We start from the raw sequence: 10,158 nt of genomic DNA on the forward strand, positions 1-10,158 counted from the left end.
GCACCTGGGAGGCTCAGTCCGTTAAGTGTCCAACTCTTAGTTATGACTCAAGTCATGATTTCAGAGTCCTAAGATTGACCTCCGAGTTGGGCTCCGCTCTCAGCTCAGAGTCTGCTTGTCCCTTTCCTCTGCTCCTCCCCCTGCTCTCTCTCTCTCTCACATAAATAAAAATTTTTTAAAAAGCTTGCACTAATATATGCTGCTTGTTTCACCTCGCCCATATCAGACCTGAATATTATATTTTAGAAATACAAATTTCCTAATTCAGTATCTGAAAAGGGATATTTTAAAGTTTGCATTCCTTTGATTTTTGGATTGTATGTAAAATTGAAAATGTTTTCTGTGCTTGCTAATCAGTTTTATTTCACTAGTTTCCTAAGGTAGAAGCTTAGGTTTTGATTTTAGATCTTTCTTCTTGTCTAATATATGCTTTTAATGCTGTAAACTTCCCTCTAAGGAGATTGATGTTGCTCCGTCCCACAAATTTTGATAAACTGTACTTTTATTTTTCCTTAATTCAAAATATTTTAAATTTCTCTTGAGATTTCTTCATTGGCTCATGGGTTATTCAGAGGTATGTTATTTAATTTCCAGGTATTTAGGGATTTTCTAAATATCGTTCTGTTACTTATTTCTAGCTTAATTCCATTGTGGTACAAGAATGCACTTTGTATGATTCCTGTTCTTTTAAATTTGTTAAGATATATTTTATGACCCAGATGTGGTCTATCTTGGTGAGTTTGAGTACATGTGTATCCTGCTATGGTTGGATGGAGTAGTCTATAGATGTCAACTCAATTAAACTGATCTGTTCAAGTCATCTATATTCTTACTGTTTTCACCCTTTTCAAATTATACTCATTTTTAGTGACCAGTGAACAAGACAACAGAAGAGAAAAATAAATAAAAAGTTAAATTATACTTAAAGCTTATATTGTAGGAAACAGCTTTCCATATATGCTTTCCATGAAGTTTTTAGTTTTTGTCTATTACCTCTTTCTAACAATGAAAAGGATGTATGAGAGGAAAAGCTGGTTGAGAGAGTGAGCCAGAAACACAGAAGAAAATGTTGAAAGGAAACACCAGTCACGTCACTAGTCTGAGATTTTTCCATATTCTGAATGTTCTCATGCCTATTGAAAAAAAAAAAAGCTTATTGCCAAGGATTTTACCTTTTTTTTAAAAAAAAGGTTTTATTTATTCATTTGAGAGAGAGTGTGTGTGCACATGCATGGGGAAGGGAGGTGGGAAGCAGAGAGGGAAGGAGAGGGGAAGGGAGAGGGACAAGCAGACTCCACACCAAACACAGGGCCCCATGTGGGACTTGATCCCAGGGCCCTGAGATCACAACCTGAGCTGAAACCAAGAATCAGACTCCCAACTAACTGAGCCACCACCAAATCCAGGTGCCCCACCAAGGATTTTATCTTTATCAGTCTTCTTGAGAATTCATAGTTTTTAATGAAAAAAGTAACAATGTAAAACTTAAAAAAGACCATCTGTAATCTTGTGTTTTAAATTGAACCTGTTTTCACTGTAAAATATCACCAACTCATGGCTATAGAGTTGGAAAGGTTCTGTAGTACAGAAAATTCAGCTGATTACATAGTATTATAGCTTTAAGAGCTGCTTCAAAAGCAATTGGACTATTTGGAAAATCTTTTTCATAACAAATGTGTTCTTCCTTTAAAATGTAAACACTGAGCCAATCTTAGAAGCAAACATTGACTGCATACTTATGTCAAGTCAGTTGTTGTAAGTATTTTAGTTACAACAATGCAAAAACGTGAAGCATAGGTTTACTTTTTAACTCCAGCCCTGTTCAAAGATCACTTATTGGCCTCTGAAGGAACAGGTGGCATGTCTGTTATAGTTTAACAAGTGGCCCTTCAGTGAGGTATAGTCATTCAGATACCTCTGGATGCTTTGGATGCTCTCATGTGTGGCAGGGTGCACTTGCTAAAAAGATTCTCCTCTCTAGATCTGGACACCTAAATTCTATATCTTAGGCATGGGGCATGTATTCCAGACTTCCCTTTTGAGTCATAAATGAAAAATGCCATCTTGCAACTAAGATAACAATTGCTTTGCCAAGAGATCACATTCTTAATTTCTTAATATTGACATAAATATTCCAGTTCTTGGTGAATCAGATAGCTTTCTGTTTGCAGTATATATCTGAGCATTTTATCCTTTTGATAACAGAGTTTACATGGATTTTTTTTTCTATCAGAGGTACTGTCAATGATACTAAGCTTCCCAAAGAATTTCAGATTCACCTCAAATAACAGCAACTCAATTCTGTTCTATGACTCAAATTTGTTACATTGGATTGAATTGGAATTATCTTATGTTTATAGCTAATTTTAGGAATGTTTACGTCTTTAGGAAATTGAATTCACATTTTTATGAACATGGTATAATTTTCCATGTATTTAGGTCCTCTTTTAGAATTTCAATAGAGTTTTATAATTTTCTTCATAAAAATCTTGCCGATTTTTTATTCAACTCACTCCTAGACACTATTTTTGGTTGTTTTTATAACTGATATGTTTTTTAAATGATATTTTTTAAGTCTCTGTTGTTGGTATACTGGAATGTAATTTTTTTTGTATATTGATCTTACATCTAGCAACCTTATTAGATTCTTGGGTCTAATAATTTGTAGGTTTTGGAGTCTTCTGTATAAACAACCATATCATATGTGTGTTCATTCAGTTTGTTTCTTCTTTTCCAATCCTTTTAACTTTTTGTTTGTTTGTGGGTTTTTTTGCTAATTATACCGGCTAGAACATTTAGTGCATTTTGAATAGTCACAATATTGGAAGGCTGGTGATCTTCCTTATTATGTGAGGTAAACAGTGTGTTTAAAAGATGTTTTTCTTCTTTTTCACCCTGCACTTGGTGTTTTGTACCTAGAGAATTAAAGTTTTCTAATGTTCATTATTGCCAGACTCATATCTTATCTTTAATCATTTCCCATATCTTTATCTCTTCTACCAGTTGAATTGCTCTTTATACACTTTCTAAGTCCATGTTCTAAATTAAATTTTCTCATTTCCAATGTTGTATTTTTGTGAAACTGAATATTGATTGCGAAATCAATTCCCTACTGAGAAATTGTCTTTCTCTTTTTATTCAAATTACTTCTTAACACTCATCGCTTCCAGGAAAAACTTAATTTATAAAGAAAATTTCTTTCAAAGACAATGAGATGACTATAGGCCTACATAACACTTTTAGTGAAGTGTTCTTTATTTCTTCCTATAATGTTTCCAGTACTTCCAAACATGCAGATTGCTTGGTTGTACAACATCAGAGGCACCACTCATATCCTTGTCTATGTGAATGGCATGCCCTGGAATTATGCGGTGCACAATCTGCAAGACTGATGTGGTAACTTTGCCCAAGTATTTTACTTTTCTGTCTAATTAGGACTGTGAGGTCTGTCCCAAGCAAGTAGTGATAATCTACAGATATCTGACTCAAAAAATAACCCTAAATGTGTTTCAAAAAGATTGTTTGGCTGTAAGCAGAAAAATATTATGTTTGGGAGACATGTTTCCATAATAGAGCTTTAGCATGGCAATCTCCTTCTTCTACCCCAAATCAGTAATGATTCAGTGTTCTTTACTTTAGTATTATATAAGTAAGTAAATCATCACTCTGTTTGTATAAATACAATTAGGTTGAGAAAAAAATGGGAAGAGTGGGGAGGAACTCCTTGGGGGAAAGAATCAACATAAAACTAACACAATTATAAATCTCATTGGTAGTAATAATATTTGTGATGAGATAATGATAATGGTAAGATGGTGATAATAATGAATTCTAGTTGTTTGGCTTAGTTCCAGATTTAAGCTACACTGGGGCTTAGATTCTGACATTAAAAACATTGTAAAAAGAGAAAGGATTACATAGCATAGCTTCTAGTTTCTCACTGAGAACTGTATGCCAAACATACAGTGACACCAGATTTTCAATTGTAACCTTTTGAACTCTTACCTCATGCACAAGCAAGGTCAAAATTAATTTTATCTGATTGAAACTATAGTTCTCTTTAAAAAGGCAGGTCTTTAGTTATAGACTAAAAAGGGCAAAGACTATAGCCAATTCATCTTTGTAACTGCCCATCTAGAGTTGTTTTTTTTTTTTTTCCACTCACTCATTCATTCAGTATTGGATAGCACAGGCCTAGACCTCTCAGAAGGGTAATGTCACAAAGGAAATAACACGTGCTAGGTACTTTGGTAAGCACACGCACTAACTTTCACTATCAAAAAAAAGCACCTGTCAGATGGAGCCAAAGTGTGAATCAATCATGACCTTGCTAGAAAAGGATAAATTTGGATGCTCTGACCAATTTGCAAATAATGATGCTAGCATAGGAGCTAAACAGAAGGCAAAAATCTAGATTACAGGTCATAAGGAAAAAGTTATGAATAGTCAAGAGTTGGAAAAGGAACTTACGTTTAAAAATAAAAAAGTCTGCCCTGGCCATGTACAAGGCATATTAGGCTTGTTGCTCCTAGGAGGTGACCAGGGAGCAGCAGCTGTGATTAATTCATCTGTGCCAGTGCGGGTGACAAATGAGTTTTCAATAAATATCTGTTGAAAATGGAGGGAAAATGATCAATTAGATAGCTATGTGACCTAGTTAGAAATATTCCAATTTGCCAATGTCATGTGGTTAAAGCAAATCTGTTTCTGAGTTGTTTCTGTGGGTGTGGTTCTCAGCCCAGGATTGGTGACACATCAGGAAAGATGGCAAACAGACTGAGAACAAGTGCCGCAAAAAGTGATCTCACTGTAACAGCATGGGTGGGCCTGGTAGGTCAGTTCTCATAAAAGCACATTCGCTCTAGAAAGTTCTCAGATGACTAAGAAGAAGCTGACAGCAATTGAACAGATTTCATCATTAAACAAGTAGAAAACATCAAATAGGTAATGGGAAATGTTGAATGATGGTAGGAGGAAACATTTTTAGGTACTTTCATAACCTCCTGCCTCTTTCATTCCCTTTCACAACTCAGTTTTCTCCTCCCATCCCCCACATCCCTCCCAACCCTCTCCTACAAGGCTGAGATGCTTTAATCAATTCAAGAGCACTGTCTTTGGAGGTTAAGTAACTTGCCCAAAATCACCTGAGAAGAGACAGAGCCAGGGTTTTGAAAAGTTGGCCAGGGCTCCTGGCCATTACCATCCTACAACACTAGATCATGCAGTAGTTACATAGCAGGCAGAAAACAAAATACCTTAAAGGCTGGGTTTTTTGTTTTTTTTTTTTTTCTATTCTGTCATTAAGCAGCAATTATCCTTCCACCCAAAGATTCTAATCTTCCTCACCAGAAAAAGCCATCTAAAAGTTTCTAAATCACCCGCCAGTATAAAACAAGAAAACACCAAAGATCCAGAAATCTGCAGTAATAAAGAATAGAGGTGGGAGAGGACAGGGTGAGCATGGGAATAATAATAATATGTATCTTATAGGTTTTGATAGGATTAAATAAGTTAATAAAAGAACTTAGAAAAATGCTTGACACATAGTAAGCATTTAATAAAAGTTAACTATTATTGGGGTCCCTGGGTGGCTCAGTTGGTTAAGCGTCCAACTCTTGATTTTGGCTCAGGTCATGATCTCAGGGTCCTGCGATGGAGCCCCACCTTCGCTCAGAGGAGAGTCCACTTCAGGATTCTCTTTCCCTTTGCCCCTCCTACTGCTCTCTCTCTAACACTCTCAAATAAACAAATAAAACTTTTTTAAAAAGTTAGCTATTATTTATCTGTTTCCTATCAGGTACCACAGATTAGATTTTTTTTTCCTAATTAGTGTAAAGAAAATTTCAATATCCCTCTGTGTCTTCAGTTTCCGTCACCTAAGAATGTGGTTTCTAGCACCTACCCATGTGTTTAAAAACTCTTTGTAACGTATTTGGATATTCCGTGTTGCAATGGAATACAACATACCCTAACTTACTGTTTGAACCAGATACTCACTGCTGTAACACAGGTGAATTAACAGATTATTGCAGAACAGTAAAATGGCGAAGAGCTGCAAAAGCAGAACAGTAAAATGGCGAAGAGCCCCGACCCCGGCATTCTCATTGTAGTTTAGAACCCCAGATCTTCCTCTCAGTAGCAGATGTACTTTGAGTGAATTATCCCTCCTCTGTATGCCTCAGTTTCCTCATCTGTAAATTGGGATAGTAATAGTATCTACTTCATAGCTTTGTTATGGGATTAAATGAATCATTACATGTACAGTTCTAGGAATAGTGCCTTGCACATACTATGCACTCTTGTGAGTTATTATTTCTTTTATACCTTTCCCATTTACTTGAAAAATTATATTTTCCCAATGGATTTTTAAAAAAATTTGTCAGTAAAATTTTCATAGAGAAACATTCAATTTTCCCCACTCTAAATGCCTAAACATATTTAATATGTGGTTGAAATTCAAGCCTTTCTACCTCTCTGCCTAATTTTAGTATATTGAAATCATTGCTTTAATCTTATTTTAATCCTCAAGTAGTTAGCTGGAAGTTGTTGTCTTTTATTATCTCAGCCTGTGACTTTCCCCAAAATCCAATCATACGTTTAAACTACAATATTTATATAATTTCCTAACGATTCCCTAACAAAGCAAACTGTTAGAATATAGTAAATACAACAAATACTTAGAATATTTTATATTTTTATACAGACACTGCTGAACATCGTAAGTCTGAGGGCTCAAAGATAAAACAAAATACATGTACATATTTTTAATCTTTATGCTTAACTACTGTTCATGAAGTATTGAAATGAACAACAGGCTCACATCAAGCAGGGAAATATGCTAGTGACTCATCACATTTTAATGCTGCTTAATTTTCAGGCTTCCTGTGTGAATTAGCTAAGAGTTACAGCAATTTAAAGAATAATGACTAAAACCTTTTCTATTTCCTGCTTAATTTCCTTCTCAAGGAAAAGTGTTCATTTTTAAATATTATTCGGACATTCTCTATTTAAAGAAAACCAGGGAATTAAAATTCTCTTAATAAGCATATCTTTTAGAACTAAGGATTCAGGTGAAGGAACAAGTGAATAGAATAAAAGTATTTTTATGAGTTCAGAAAGAATGGGTCTGTGTAGATCTAGATAAAAAATTCAATCAAATATCGTCTGTGTCTCATTTAAATTATTTTATCGTTGCCAGTCTGTGAATCTTCCGGTCTTGTCCCAATGTCGCATCATTCACATACCTGCACACCAGATATTAAGTGGCATTAGGGCAGCCCAACAGAGATAACCTCCTCTAGGAAAAAAGAATGAATAAAGAAGTTTTGCCATTTGGATCACGCCTTGGAAAATGTCAGAGGTATAGTAGAAAAAATAACTGAAATTAAAAAGACATTAAAAAATTAACTTATAAGAAAATCAAAGTGATCAGCTTTCTTATATGTAGTTATGAAAAAACAATACACTCACATTACTAAGGGTGTAGATAGGATTTTAACTAGAGCAAAGTCCTCTCGGTGGACTGGATATTTTTAAATATTATATACAGAATTTTTAAACTCTATTTGAAATCAGTGGCTACCCCAAAATTTTGTGTCTTCCTCTGCTTCCATTTCATGATTTATAAGGAATTAGCTTAGCACTCTTTTTAGAGCATAGGTTGAAAAGGCATTTTAATTTCCACCTCAGAGTAATTTTAAAACCACATCAATTATTTTTCATGTGCAGCTGTTTTTTATCCACAAATTATTGCTCTAGGCATTTTTACTTTACCACACATTTCAGAAGAGAAGGAATGAAGGGGAACCAGCTAATCTACAAATGTTTTACCAACAGTAGATCAGATCCAAAAAAAAGTGTGGGGGGGCATTATGAACCAAAACTTTAGAAATAAGAACTGCTCATTAATAGTCTAAGCATTGTATATATGATCCACTTAACTTTCATTCAGTGACCACCAAAATGTCGATTCCAAATTTACTGTTCCCCCTACCACTTATTCATCAAAAAATATTTACTTTTGTGCTGGGAAACGTAAGTGAGGCATAAGGCTATTCTCAAGAGACCTTACAATCTGATTGGGAAGACAATAATTGCACATTAAACAATGAGAGAATAATATAAAGCAATAAAACACACTAAGAGACTGGGATGCCCAGAAGAAGAGCAGTGGGATGGAGAGGGTGATAGGATTTGGATAAACTAAAGCAGAGCAGGGAGGTCATTCTCCAAAGGCTCGAGTGAAGGTTTAAAGTGAATAGAGAATGTTTGGGATACACTGGATAGACATGTCTTAGAGAAGCGTGGTACACAGAGGTGAGTAGAATAACAGAATTTAGCACTGGAAGGGAGTTTAGAGGTCATCTTTCCGAACATGCAAAAATCTCTTTTATAAATCTCTGGATGAAAGCCATTTAACATCTACTATTATGCATTTCTTCTTTGTATGTTTGTTTAGCAGAACACCTAGGTTCCAGTTACTCTTCTAAAGATTTCACAAACATGAATTCAGGTGGTCTCATAACAACCCTATGAGAGAGCTATGATTGCCATCCCCACTTTACAGATGAGGAAAAGAGGCAAGGAGAGGATAGGCCATTTGCCTCGGGTCATAAAACTGGTGAGAGGCTGGTCCAAGATCCTCTCACAGATGGTCTGGCTGCAGAGTTCATGCTCTGACCAGGTATTCACCCTTTCCCAGGGTAGATGGCCCTTCCACTGTTGGCCAGCTCAAATGATGAGACATGAGGATGGAAAGCTGCTAAAAATTTCCAGCATTATCTGTGATGTAGATTTGCCTCATAAAAATCCAGATATCAAGCAAAGAACACTTTGGAACTCTAAGGATTTGAGTATAAGTGGGCTAAAACAGTCACAAAGTATAGTTACCTTGTACTTGTTTAATACTAAAACCAGCAAAGTCTATGATTTTTTAAAAATTCTCTTAGAATATATAAAGTGAATCTAATTTGACAAATTTCATGATTTTGTATGTAAAAATACGTGTAGCTGATGTATTCACTTGTGAAAGTCTTTAAACAACTTAGTGGCTCAGGATAGTATAAAATATATAAAGACTATGGTATCACTTCAGAGGTAGAATTTTCTCTGTGAATTCGAAGAATGTTTATAATTAAGAACCTCGATGCTACTTGGGGACTTAGGTTCCTATTCTAAAGCCAGATTCACATAATCCTAAATATTGGATTCACTCACTCATTCATTCAATCAATTCTGACTGAGTTACCTCTCCATGCCAGGTATTGGTTCAGGCACTGAGAATTCTATAGGAAATAAAACAGGTTCCTGGTCTTATGACACTTAACACTCTTTTGGTGTGAGGGGTACAGATGTGATTTAATCAGGAGTGTAACATATTTTCTGTTTTGCCAAAATTATTGGTATTGGATTCCCATCTACCCCCAATTACTCCTATTGTGTTATCTAAGAAGGAGAAAAGACTGTAAGACCTTGAGATACATAACTCAATAAAAGGAAGACATAACTTGAGCCGGAAAGCAAGTCTGTTTTTTCCAAGGAGCAGCATTAAGGAAGTGGAGCCTAAGGTCTAAGGCTCTCTCCAGCAGTCCTCACTGAACTTCTCTCCAAGCTGAGAAATTCTGTACTTTAAAAAAAGCTAATAACTTTTAAATTGTCAAGAATGATGATAAGGGGCGCCTGGGTGGCACAGCGGTTAAGCGTCTGCCTTCGGCTCAGGGCGTGATCCCGGCGTTATAGGATCGAGCCCCACATCAGGCTCTTCTGCTATGAGCCTGCTTCTTCCTCTGGGGCGCCTGGGTGGCACAGCGGTTAAGCGTCTGCCTTCGGCTCAGGGCATGATCCCGGCGTTATGGGATCGAGCCCCACATCAGGCTCCTCCGCTATGAGCCTGCTTCTTCCTCTCCCACTCCCCCTGCTTGTGTTCCCTCTCTCGCTGGCTGTCTCTCTCTCTGTCAAATAAATAAATAAAATCTTTAAAAAAAAAAAAAAAAAAAAAAAAAGAATGATGATAAACACTTAAATTCAGCAAATGGTATTAGCACAAAATATTTTATTGTAGAACCAGAAATTGACTGAGTGATCACATGTTATTATTGGATTGGAACTTGGATCTTGGCTGTAGACCTGGAAATATGAGTCTATTGATTAAACCTCCTG

Source organism: Ursus maritimus, unplaced genomic scaffold (genome assembly GCF_017311325.1).
Source record: "Ursus maritimus isolate PB19 unplaced genomic scaffold, ASM1731132v1 scaffold_21, whole genome shotgun sequence".
NCBI classification, from domain to species: domain Eukaryota; kingdom Metazoa; phylum Chordata; class Mammalia; order Carnivora; family Ursidae; genus Ursus; species Ursus maritimus.